This window comes from Protopterus annectens, chromosome 14.part0 (assembly GCF_019279795.1).
Source record: "Protopterus annectens isolate FY-2018-M chromosome 14.part0, PAN1.0, whole genome shotgun sequence".
NCBI lineage: Eukaryota > Metazoa > Chordata > Ceratodontiformes > Protopteridae > Protopterus > Protopterus annectens.
In genome coordinates this window covers 365,637,946-365,650,616 of record NC_056748.1, presented here as the reverse complement: position 1 = coordinate 365,650,616, position 12,671 = coordinate 365,637,946, and the positions used below count along the sequence as shown (strand labels likewise).

General features: G+C 43.1%; 1 protein-coding gene across 3 annotated transcripts in view; it reads left to right on the top strand.

The window, feature by feature from the left end:
* FAM149B1 (family with sequence similarity 149 member B1) overlaps positions 1-12,671 on the top strand; it is a 1,523,608-nt gene that overhangs the window by 139,776 nt on the left and 1,371,161 nt on the right. The window lies entirely within an intron of this gene.

The following is a 12,671-nucleotide window of genomic DNA, read 5'->3' as shown; positions in this document are numbered from 1 at the left end:
ATCATTCTTGACAAAGCTAATTCTTTATTTTTAGCAAGTTCTGCTTGATTAGCTGCTATTTAATCTAACTTCAGAATATCTCCCAAGGACATCATCCATAAATCATCAACGTCTACTTTAGTAGTTTCTCCTAAAGTGTTTGACAGTGCCCTGCATAGACAAGGGCACCTTGAGCTGACATTTTTTCCCTGTAAAAGCACCTTTGAAATTTCACCAGTACCTACACAGGGCAACTAGTTTGCAGTGACAAGCACTGCCCCCAGAGTTGCAAACCAGTTACTCTTGACATTACTTTTTATTCTCTCCGCAACTGTCTAATCCATAAAAAAGGCCCAATTGTCATGGATATGAACTTTTCCATTATTTCCATTGGTGGATATAGGCATCCTGAGGCAGTACAGAAATTGCATCATGTTTACTGACAACCAGCTAATTTTCAAACTAATAAGGTCCATGAGAGGTATATTTATACAATGTCACTGGAGACAAAGCTCTCCTGTAAAAACACAACTAATGTCAGTCAGGTTGTCAATAGTAGACACGGTGCACCCATCACATACAGTACAGAGCAGACAGACAACCCCGCATATGCTATGGCACTTAAATGCAATCTTCCTAAATCCCAAAGACCTCCGAGCCAATGTACACATAACAAGTGCACTCAGCAGCTCCAAATGCACTCTTTCAAGAAAGCACCCACATGAACACATAACATCCACACTTCAAAAAAAAACTCTGCTTCTGAGCCCATAAGGTAAGCAACCACACAATTCAACATTCTGGTCAATGACGACTCCATTGTGAGATGCATTCATGTCCATCCCACCAGGCTGAGTAAGAAGAAAGTCACAGTTAGTTACCTATCAGGGGCCAGAATCTACCACATTTTGCAGTCACTTAAGTTACTGGACCCAGTCATACTTCATGTGAATGTAAATGATCTAAGGAGTACTTCTCTAGTCTATGTAAAAGAGACACCATGGAACTCTTGAAATATGTGTCCAGGCTGGTATGAGCCAAGCAGAGCAGCATTTGACCTTCTCCAAGGATGATACCACAATGCAAACAGAAGATGACTGACTTTAATAATTGGCTTCTTCTGGTGTCATTCTAAGGGGTGCAGTATTTGTCAGCATGGAAGGAGATGGTCAAGAGACCATGGGCGCCTGAACCATAGAGTGAGGGGGAGGGGAGCCCCCCCCCCACTTTTGCAGATCATCCATACCTCCCAACTTTCCCATGTTACATCTTTATTTTTGAATTATTTTCATTTTCCGCGCTTCCATACCTCCCAACTGTCTGCGATGACATCAGCTCATCCAGCCTGTCGGAGTTGAGCTCGCAACGTGTATTTCCAGGTTTATGGCTGTTTTGCGCGAGTGGGGACGGACGGTTTATTTAGCTGTGAAGGATTTATTTTTGGAAGCTGCCTGCTGCCGGAGGATGGAGTCAAACCACTGTGAAAGATTTATTTTCAGAAGCTGCCTGCTGCTATTTTCAGAGTGAGTAAGTAAGCTGCCGCCGGAGGATGGAGTCTGGACTGTATTTTCAGAGGTGTGTGTGTGTGTGTGTGTGTGTGTGTGTGTGTGTGTGTGTGTGTGATTTGGAGTTAAAGTAAGGGTTAGTAAGTAGTGTTGTCAATTGTACGTTGTGTGTATTCTGTGCTCTTTGTCATATGTAGTGGTACTAATAGAGAAAAGCTTTTGTAATAACCTAATGTGTAGGTTTAGGATTAAAGGTGGGGCAGTGTTAGCACACATTTGTAAGATGGTGCATTGAAACAAAGCGTTTTTGTTGCTGTTAGAGACCTTGAATGTGGATAGGGAGCCTACAGATGCCCCCCCCCTTTTTTTTTTCGTGATACAGTTACTCAGCCTATACAGACTTGCAGGAGTGTAAACCATACAATCAGAAAATGTCATTGCCATGGCAGATTGGTCCATTCTAAGAAAGTTGCCAAAGCTTTATTAGCTGTAGACTTCTTCAGAAGGGCTGTTCGTGGTATCTTTAAAGAAATAGCTTCACTTAATACAATCTAATTTACAACCTGTAGTTGTTATAAGGATGTCTCCAGACAACATCACCGCAGGCAAAGCACAGGCATGAGTTCAAAGACATTTATACTCTAATGTTAAACTAACAGCTTTAGAATAGATAAAGGATTTCAAAAGGATCTTTTTCCATAAGAAGTAAGTCTCCAATTTCTTCTCCTTATTTATGGAGAGCTGTAAAATTTCATGTAGATCATTGTTGCACCTGAACTGCAGTCCTCTTTCTAAAATCTGTAAGCTTAACTCTGGCAACTTAATTCTGTAAGTATTTTCAACATGCTACCCTTAGGTTCATAGGTTAGTACTAGGCTACCTGCCCTTTCAGGCCATTTTAAGTCTAGCCAGTTACCTTATGTGAGAATCAAACCCTGCACCTTGTCTGTAAGGTAAACACCTTAACCATTAGGCCAATCCCCCACCCCTAAATTTTTACCTCTACAGTCTGCAGTCCAGTGCTTCTCGGACCAGCTCAGTACATTTGGTGGCACACTAAAACAAATTGCTGAAATAATGGATTCTGTAGAATGGAGAATCAAATCTAATGACATAGAGTTAGAGCAACTAAAAACAGAAGTCAAAGCTAAAGACAAGGCCTTATCGGACATACAATCAAAACTATTAGACTTAGAAGTGAGGAGCAGAAGGAATAACCTTGTCAGAGGCTTACCAGAAAAATATGAGCAGAATCAACTGATCCCATCAATAAAGCAAATTCTCAGCACATTATTGCAAACAAGAGAGTCTTCATCCGAATGTATAATTGAAAGAGCACACCAAGCTCTATATAAAAGTCAAGCCAACACAGGCTCAAGATCAATCTATGTGAAGCTCCTTAATTACCAAGATGTACAAGATATCCCTATTCCCTCCTGTCCCCAGTGGTCCCACCTTTATTACACTCACAAACCCCTCCCATCTTTCCAGTAGCCAACCACAGCACTAACCCAACACTACCTCCTCCATCTTCCCACTACTATCACACCTCCTCAACTAACATGTACAAGCATACCTTACCTATGCTCACAGCATGCACTCTCCTTGCATATCTTACATCCTACCAAAGCTCCACCATTCCCCCACTCAACCACTACCACTGTACTTCTACTCACACCACCACTCATGTCTCACCCTCCCTCAGCTCCCCTCCCACCAACTCAAGAAACATCCCTATGCACCCCCCACATATTCTGCCAACTATATTACTCAAGCATAAAGCATCCCTACAACTTTACACAGTAACCCTCCCACCATACCTATTACCCAAAGAGCACAATCATAAAGTTTCCCTTATAAACAAACACATTCAAAAACTGAGAAAACTAATAACCTCATGCATATCTAAACTAGCCCTAAGTGGAGATATCCACTCCAACCTTGGCCCTACCATCTCCAACCCCAATCCTCATAATCAAACTAGAAACCACAACTTCTCCCATATTACAGCCAATAGAAAGCCAGGTGACTTCCTTCTACTAAGCCTAAATATTAGAAGTATATCCAACAAAGTCCATGAACTCCATGCCACCATAGACTTGTACTCCCCAGATATAGTCATCCTGACAGAAACCTGGCTAAAACCTCACATTACCAGTGAGCAAATACGCCCCACAGGTTATGGCATACTAAGAGTAGACCGGCTAAACAAGAAAGGAGGCGGTGTAGCTATAATATTTAAACAGCATCTAAACATCCAGATCTTAAAATCATCAGCTCCACAAATAGGTAATGAAGAAATAATATATACCAACCTCAAAATAAACCAAAACAAAACCATCAACATAATTGGATGCTACTTCCCACCTGGCCAAAACATCCCTCCACTAGAAAACCTCCTCAGCTGGTCTACCCACCATCTCCCCAATAAACTGTCATTTTAGGTGATTTCAATATTGACTGGCAATCCTGTTCTGGCAACCATCCAACCCGTAATGTAAACCTTCATGGCTTCACCCAACTAGTCCAGTCGCCAACCAGGATAAATAAAAACTCCAGCAAGCACACTACCCTGGACTGGATACTAGTCAGTAAGAGCCCCCAGTCATATATAACAGGCTGCTTATCAGATAGCCTCAGTGATCACTCCCCAACATTCCTACTCAAAAAATACCTATACCAAGCTAAACCTGTCATCTACTGTCAAATACGTAAGAAACTAAACTTTAACCCACTCACATTCATCTCATCTCTCAAAGAATGTAACTGGCATCCTCCAAGTACGCAAACAACCATACGCTCTGCAAGGATGGCATGCAGGGTCAAGCCAACAATGTAAACCACCAACGACCAGCAAAAAACGATAGTGAACACGCAGTAATGAAGAAATAATGATTATTTATTTATAATTCCTTCAAATCCAGACCGGTTTCGGCTATTCAGCCTTTATCAATGAATACAATAAAGTTTTTTTGAATGAAATGAAGCAGCCTGCATTTTACTAGTCTCTGATTACCTGGAAGCAATATTACAGCACCACCCAGTGGCTGGAGTAACAAAGTGCATGTTCCATTCTTGATTGAAGCATATGACCAGTGACATAAAAATGCCAGAGGTGTAGATATTAAGTCATATTTTTAAAGATAAAAATCAAAGCTCTGGAAGTAAGTCATTATATGACATACATATTACAAGGTAATAGACCAATACCATAGTCACTATTTGTGAATGCATATCATAGTGTAAAAAAGCAGAAAATATATACCACTAGTATATATATATATATATATATATATATATATTTTTTTTTTTTGAAGGGTGATAACCACAAGTTCAAAAGAACTGAATAATAATGAACCAAGTACTGATCATATAATATATTACAAAATAAGGCAAAAAGAGTATAGTGGCCTCATTCTCAGCTATATTATAGATTATAATAAATTGAAATAATATGCTTGTAGATAATACAAGTTCAACATTGTAATTGTACAATACTCAATGTTTAACGCCAACATACCAGATACGAATACCAAACCATACATATACATATTCGTATTCCTGAACAATTTTTTATCATGCTTTATAGAGTATAATATGAGCGTTGGTAGGCCTAACCGCCATTGAATGGTTCGTACTAATTCTTGATCTATAGGAATGTTTGTTGTAACCATGATTATGAAATCCTCCAGTGTTCAGTGAAACTCACAGATGGTCATTCAGACCTGGGGGGAATAAACATCCAAGGTTGGTTATCCAATATTGTTCCTTGTGGTTTAAAATGGTGTGCCAACCCTGTTGGTTGTACCTATCTCCCTGAATTTTGTCGCAGTTGAATTTTTTAATACTACCTTCCTGAGCATCCTTAATTACCATGCCCCCATAAGACTTTCCAGAATCAAAGCACAACCCTCCCCATGTCTACAGAAAACCACTAAGTCAGAAATGAAAAACAGGGATAAAGCCTGGGAGCACTGGCGCAAAACCAAAACCCTCTCAACTAGACAGAAATTCCTAGAACTACGCAATAGTCAAAAAGCTTAATAAAATAGGACAAATTCCAATACTACCAGTCTGCCCTAGACTCCTCTCAACACAGCCCCAAACAATTCTGGTCCTCCATAAACTCCATCCTCCACCCAGGTAAAGTCAGTACCCCTCCTCCTAACATCCCTCACTCCTCAGAAAATATTGCTACCTCATTCAACACACACTTCACACAAACCATGCTATCACTAGATAAACAACGCAACCCCCCTTCCCTCCAACCCACACCTTCAACTAGTAATCTCCCCACTGCCTTCTCTTTTTCTCCTGTACCTACCTCCAACATAAAAAAACTCTTGACTAAACTTAAGCCCACCAGATTAGCAGCAGACAACCTCCCAAGTGAATACCTACAAATCGCAGCTGATGCTCTGGCCTACCCAGTATCCATCTTGATTAACCGATCTCTGTCAGAAAGTTACGTTCCCACACTGTGGAAAGTATCACATATAATTCCCCTCCACAAAGGCGGACCCTCTACAGAACTAACCAATTACCGCCCCATAGCTATTCTCTGTCCACTCTCCAAAATACTAGAGAATTCATACACTCTCAGGTCTCAGACTAACTCCTTACTAACAACCTCCTTTCCAATACTCAGCATGGTTTCCGACCAAACCATAGCACCACCACTGCCTTACTCTCCTTTACTAACACTATCCTTCAGCATAAAAACAATGGCTATCTCTCCTCTGCTACTTTCCTAGACCTATCTAAAGTATTTGACATGGTCCCACACAAACAACTTATCTCTGTCCTCAATAACCTGTCCTTCTCACAATCTGTCACCAACTGGTTTCAGAGTTACCTGTCTGACCGCCAACAATCTGTTGTATGGCAGAATGACATATCTCCCCAACTACCTGTCTCCATAGGGATTCCCCAAGGATCCATCCTTGGACCGCTACTCTTCTCTGTTTTCACCAATAATCTAGCCTCTGCCACCAAACATGGCACACTCGTACAATACGCAGATGACTCCACCATCATCTGCTCAGCCCAGTCCCTACCCAAACTGCAAAAAAGTCACACAGGAAGCCTTTTCCTCTCTTGAAACTTGGTTATCCGATGCCCAATTAATACTCAACCCAAACAAAACTAAACTACTCATCTTCCAACCCACCAAACATACTCAAAACAACTCTCACTTTAACATCACAGCAAAAGACAACACCACTATATACCCAACTGAACACACCAAATTGCTAGGAGTGGAAATAGACAATAAACTAAAATTTGACATTCACATATCCTTGACCATAAAAAAAGTCCACAATAAACTAGGAGCGCTATACAGAAATAAGCAACTTCTCACCAAAGCAGCAAAGATTTCAATAGCAAATTCCCACCTTATCTCCACCCTCCTTTATGCCTGTCCAATATATACCAACCTAAGGCAATGCGATTAAACAAGCTAGACACCTGCTACAACAAAATTGCCAAATTCGCCACAGGGGCATCCTACCGTGGTCACCACTGTCTCTCACTTGCTGAACTGGCTTGAACTCCCTCACCTCCTTCAATGGTATCAACTCTCACTTGCCCACAAACTAGTAAATCATCCACTAAATGTCTCATCCCTCCAGAATCTCCTCCAACCCTATCACACCATCAGACCACTAAGGTCCAGCAACAAAAATCACTTGCAGATCACCAAAGCCAATAACTCTGCTGGTGAAGCACTATTCTCTTGCACCGTAGCCAAATTATGGAACTCCCTCCCACCCACAATTACCTCCATACCATCATGCACCCACTTCAAAACTTTACTAAAAGCGCACCTAAAAACATGCTGGCTATGCCCTTGCAACTCCCACTCTAATATCACCCTCCCCATCCAACCAGTACCTTTCTTTCCACTCCACTAACTACCTTGATTATAGCAAGCTCAGATGCTTATAAGCCAGTACTACTTATACAGCAGGAACTTCTTCTTGTAACATTTGTTCATGTCTGTTATGTACTTCACAGATAAAGATTCTAGTTGTCTACTGATGTACTATGTTCTTCATCTGTAAATATGTTGTAAGTAATTGCTATGTAAATTGTTAATCGCTATGTAATCCAATGTAACTACTATCTGTTTATTTTAACTGTGGAGCTTTTCTCCCCGGGCCTCCGCTGAAAATGGACCTACGTCCAGTCGGACACTCCCAGTCAACAAATATAAATAAATAAATAAATAAAATAAATATCTTAACTTCCTACAAAAAAATAAAAGCACTTTATTTGGAACACCTAATCTATTTCCATATCTCAAGATCTCCCCATAGAAAGCAAGGAAAGATGCCACAAACTATCTCCATACTGTGCAGACCTTATTAAATGAAAGATCAAGTTTCAAATGAGATTCCCAAATACACTTTCTTTTTACCACAATGAAATAAAGTATACCATGGCTTTGCCCAAGGAAGCTGATACAATATTTCTGAAATGTTTTGGAAAATTACCTGAAGCTTAGAAATTAATAAATACCTAATCATTTTTTTTTTTTTGTACCAGAGCCATTGTATACTTTTCCGGACCCATTTTTCCGACTTTGACTCAAATATACACCAACTTTCACAATGCAAAATAATTTCTATTAAAAGAAAAAGAGTTGCACTCAACTCTAGACACCGGGTATGTTTAGCTTGAAGTGAGGTAGCCAGTGGGACCCTTAAGTGGTGGCAATCGGCATTCTTATTAAGCAAGAACACAGCAAGAAGTAATGAGCGCTTCCTGCAGCCTCAGCCTGACTCGAGCAGTCTCAAATATGGCTTTCTCCTTCCTCTCTTCACATTCTAAAAGACTCTCCGAAGCTCTGAACGAGGCACTCAGGATGTTGCAGTATCAGAGAAACTCTGCCAAAGGTTTTATTAAGGTGAGGAGAATTGCTGGGGGTTTTGGGCACAGAGTCTTGCACATACAAGTCAGGGCAATGCCATGTATGAACTGTCTCTAAGATTAACGTTACCTAAAGAGAGACTTTATGGTTCAGAAAAAAATTTAGGTTAATGGCATTTCTTCACAGTTACCATAAAACCAAAAAGTAGATGAAGACTGTAGAAAAAATTTCTTCAAAGTTAGACAATTTACTGAAAAGAAAACGAGTTGCAATCAACCCTAGTTCTCAGGAAGCTTTATAATGAAATGAGGCAGTAAATGGGACCCTTGAGTGGTGGCAACCGCCGACCTGATTAAGCAAGTACACCTCCTGTAGTCTCAGCCTGATTTGAGGGGTCTCACAATGACTTTCTCTAATAATCTTTACCTCTTCACAACTAAAGACTCTCCTAGCTAAGACTGAGACACTCAGGAAGATGTGCTAATAACAGAACTTTACCAAAGGAATTACTATGGTAAGGAGATTTACTGGGGATCCTGAGTTCAGATTTATGCTCATAAGAGTCAACGTAACGCTTAAGAGCTGGATTTAATATATAAGGTACTTTAAACAGAGCTGATTGTGGAACAGAATATCCGATAGGTTTATGGCTTATTTCAGGAGCTTTATGACAGATGATGTGAGCTATTCAAATTCAGGGGAAGAAGGAAAGCCTGCATCAGTGCTCCAATAGAATAGCAGCTTGAATGTTCTGTTTCTTTCTCTCCCTATATGCGTTGTTTTGCCAGAAAACTATTGACCATAGTGTTTTCTGGGAAAATCAGTATGTGAGACTGCTGAACTCTTTGTGCCCCAAAAGACTGACAGCTCATCTAGTAAATTAAGTTGGTGTACAGAATAATTTTAACCAGAGCAAGAGCAATGATGGGTCTGAGGTCGTTTATGTAGAGCTCTCCTAAAGGTTGCGTTATGTGAAACCACATGAATAAACTTGGTGTCTGGTTTATAATAACTATTTAACTGGTCAGCACAGGCTAGTATTAAGTTTTTTGGGTAGCTCCTACCTATTTCTCTTTCAAAGATGTCTTCCTTTTCTTTCTCTTACTTTTCTTTCTCTTCCTGATTGAAAATCTGCTTCTTGCACTAAATGTCAGGAAAGCACATCTTTACTGATGGGCATCCATTAAAGCAAAGACATCACGGTAGCAATGCCGGATTTTTCACTGAACTGCTCCATAGTGAACAGTTGCTTGGGGAAAGCATATTATTCCTCATCTGGCATAGAACTCTTATGCGTGATAAAGGTTTGTGTTAGGGACAATTTCATGTACTACTTTGAAGTTTGTATAAATACCAGATCTGAAGTAGTTAACTTAATTTTATCTGCAACCTGTGGGTATACGAATCCGTATCGGATCTGAGCCGGCAACTTTTTTCTAGCATCTGCACCAAGCTCCTTCCCTTACCCATAACGCCCTACCATCTCCTATCTTCCCTCAGATCTCGTTTGCCGCGTCAGTAGTATGCATCATGGTCTCCTTTGCTCTGAGCTAAAAAAGGGATAGTAAGTGGAAACTTTTGCTTATATCTAAGTGTGCTTGTCTAGGATTACCCTTCCTCCCCTTCTGTAGTAACGCGTTGGTCGTTAATGTAAAAAAAAAAAAAAAAAAAAGTTTTTTGTATTAGAGTAGTAGTCAGGCCTGCCCTTCCCCTAACTGTGTGTGTGTGTGTGGGTTTTTTTGGGAAGGTAGTACCTTTACCTTTGAGTGCAGGACTGCGGCTGACCAGCCAAAGCCTGTTTTCAAAAAATGTACAGAGTGTGGCCATAAGCTTTCCCCTGCTGATGGTCACACTCTGTGTGTGATATGATTAGGAGTGGCATTTTTCCACTCAGTGTGCTGTATGTTCAGGCTTCAACCCTAGGGCCCTTAGGGATCGTAAAGCCAAGCTAGTTACCAAAGACCTTCTCCCTGTTGCCATGCTGGATTCTGCTTTGGCCTCGGTCGCTAGTGCACCACCCCAGACAGGGACTCAACCTCCCTCTTCATCTGGCGATGGGTCCTCTAAGGACAAATCTTCAGTCAGCGAGTCTGACAAAGATAAAGAAAAAGAGAAAGAAAAGGAAAGACGCAGAGAAGAAAGGGAGAAAAAGAAAGACCGGCATCGCAAGAGATCCCCAGACAGGGAGGTCTTTCTCAGCCCTTCCTTCTAAGACCATGAGGCCTGTTTCTCCTAGTCTCCGATCACTGCGTTTCTCACCGGAGCCGTTGGAACATTCGGACCCCAAGGCCCTCCACCCCTCTGCACAGACCAGCCAGATGCGAGTTGGTGGCCTCTTCGAGGTCGACTCGGAGCCTATCGGACATGGATATGGACAGAATGATGTGGAGATTTCTTCAGACCCAAATTCAAATGGGAGTCTTGCCAGGTCCCCCTCCCTCTGGAGGGGCGACCTCCATGCCTCTTTTCCACCCCATCTCTCCTTCTCCGATCCGGGTTTCGGCTTTGGGGCTCTTGGATCCGAGGTTCTTCGGAGCTGGTAGCTCGGCGCTGACGGTTCCTCCAACCTAGACTCCGGCTGTTACCTTGAGTTCTTCAGATCTGACTTGTTTGGATCCGAGTGACTCTCGGAGCCGCGGACAGAGAGTTGGACCCAGGGGAAAGGATTCTTCGGCTCTGACTCTTTCGGACCCGATCCATTCCCTCGGACCTCAGGCTACACTGTCTTCAGCTCCAGTCCCCGCTTTGGATCCGGGGAGGACTTCTCCCTCAGCCTTCGAAGTGGTGGAGAGGGTTCTCTCCCAGGGATTGAGACCCCAGCCCATTCCCTCGGATACCACCTAGGCCCCCCTGGATTTGGCGACGACTCCCTTCATCCTGTCTCAGGGACAGCCCATGCCAGAGGATCCCCAGGTCATTTCTCCCCGAGGAAACCCCTGCGGCTCGCGGATCCCCTTCTGAAAGTCCCACTGAAGAGGGCAATCGCAAGCGCAAGTGCAAAAGGAGGCACTTGGACTCCCCTCAGTCCGTTACCACTGACACTGACTTAGATGAAGGAGAAGGTTCCCCCAGGTCACCTCCCAAAAACGTCTCCTTTGGAGAAATTATGGAGATCCTCCAACAGATGAGAGGTTGGTCAGCCCCAAAACCTTCTGGGGATGAGTCAGTGTTCCTGGAGGCCTTTGGCATGGGCCCACCTACTTCCTGGGTGTCCCCACCAGCAGACCCCTTGGTGGACCTCATCACCACTGGGGCATGGAAGGAGCCCGACACCGTAGAGCCCATCCCCAAACGTCCTGACAAGGTTTTATCTCCTCCTGATAGACAACCCTGGTCGAAGGGAGCCCCAGTTGATGCTATGTTGGTCACAGCAGCCACAAAGAAGGAACTAGCACAAGAGAGTTCCTTAGTCCACCCTCCAGACAATGAGTTCAGGTTGGTGGATAGGTTTAGGAAGCGCGTATACTCTTCAGCGACTTTTTCTATCTGTGTGCTGAATTATTTGGCACATGTGATTCGACTTCAGTGAGATCTTACTTCGGAATTCGCTGAGTCGCCCCCAGAGTCTTTATCGACGCAGAACAGACAGCTGTTCTCGGCAAAAATGTCTACTCTGAAGTCAGTCTCAAATACATCTATGCGGCTAGTTTCCCACACCACGGAAGGAGCATCTAGAGCGGCTGGGACAGGCATAGCCATGAGACGTCATGCCTGGCTCAGATTGTGTCAGTTTGCGGACACTTTCAAGGCGTCGTTTATCAACGCTCTCTACGACGGTTCTTCCCTCTTTGGGAAGACAGTACGTGATGCACTTTTCCAGAGCGAATAGGACGGGAAGACTTTGTCTGCCATCATAGTCTGCTTGTCTAACCCTCAACGGTCCTTCTGTAGGAATCAAAGAGGGCAGAAGAAGATGTGGTTCCGAAAATCTCAGTTTTCCCAGGATTCTCAGGACAGCTATTCCCCCAGAGGCAGAGGGGGACAGGATCAACGCTGACCCAGTGGTAGAGGGGTCCCAGGAATTTCAGGTCTAGGGAACCCTTCTCTGATGGACCCGGTCAGCAGCCCTGAGGGGTTGCCTGACTGTCCTACTCTGGAGGCAGTCGGGGGACGATTGTCCTTGCACCCAGCAGCATGGGAGTCCATTACGACAGATCGCTGGGTTCTTCAGATAATATCCAGAGATTACGCTATTCCTTTCATTGCCCCTCCAAACATTACAAAACACTTCCCGGATGTTCCACCCGCTCACAGGGAGGCCGCAGCTCTAGAGGTTTCAAAGCTGCTTCTCAAACGAGCCATCGAAAAGGTCC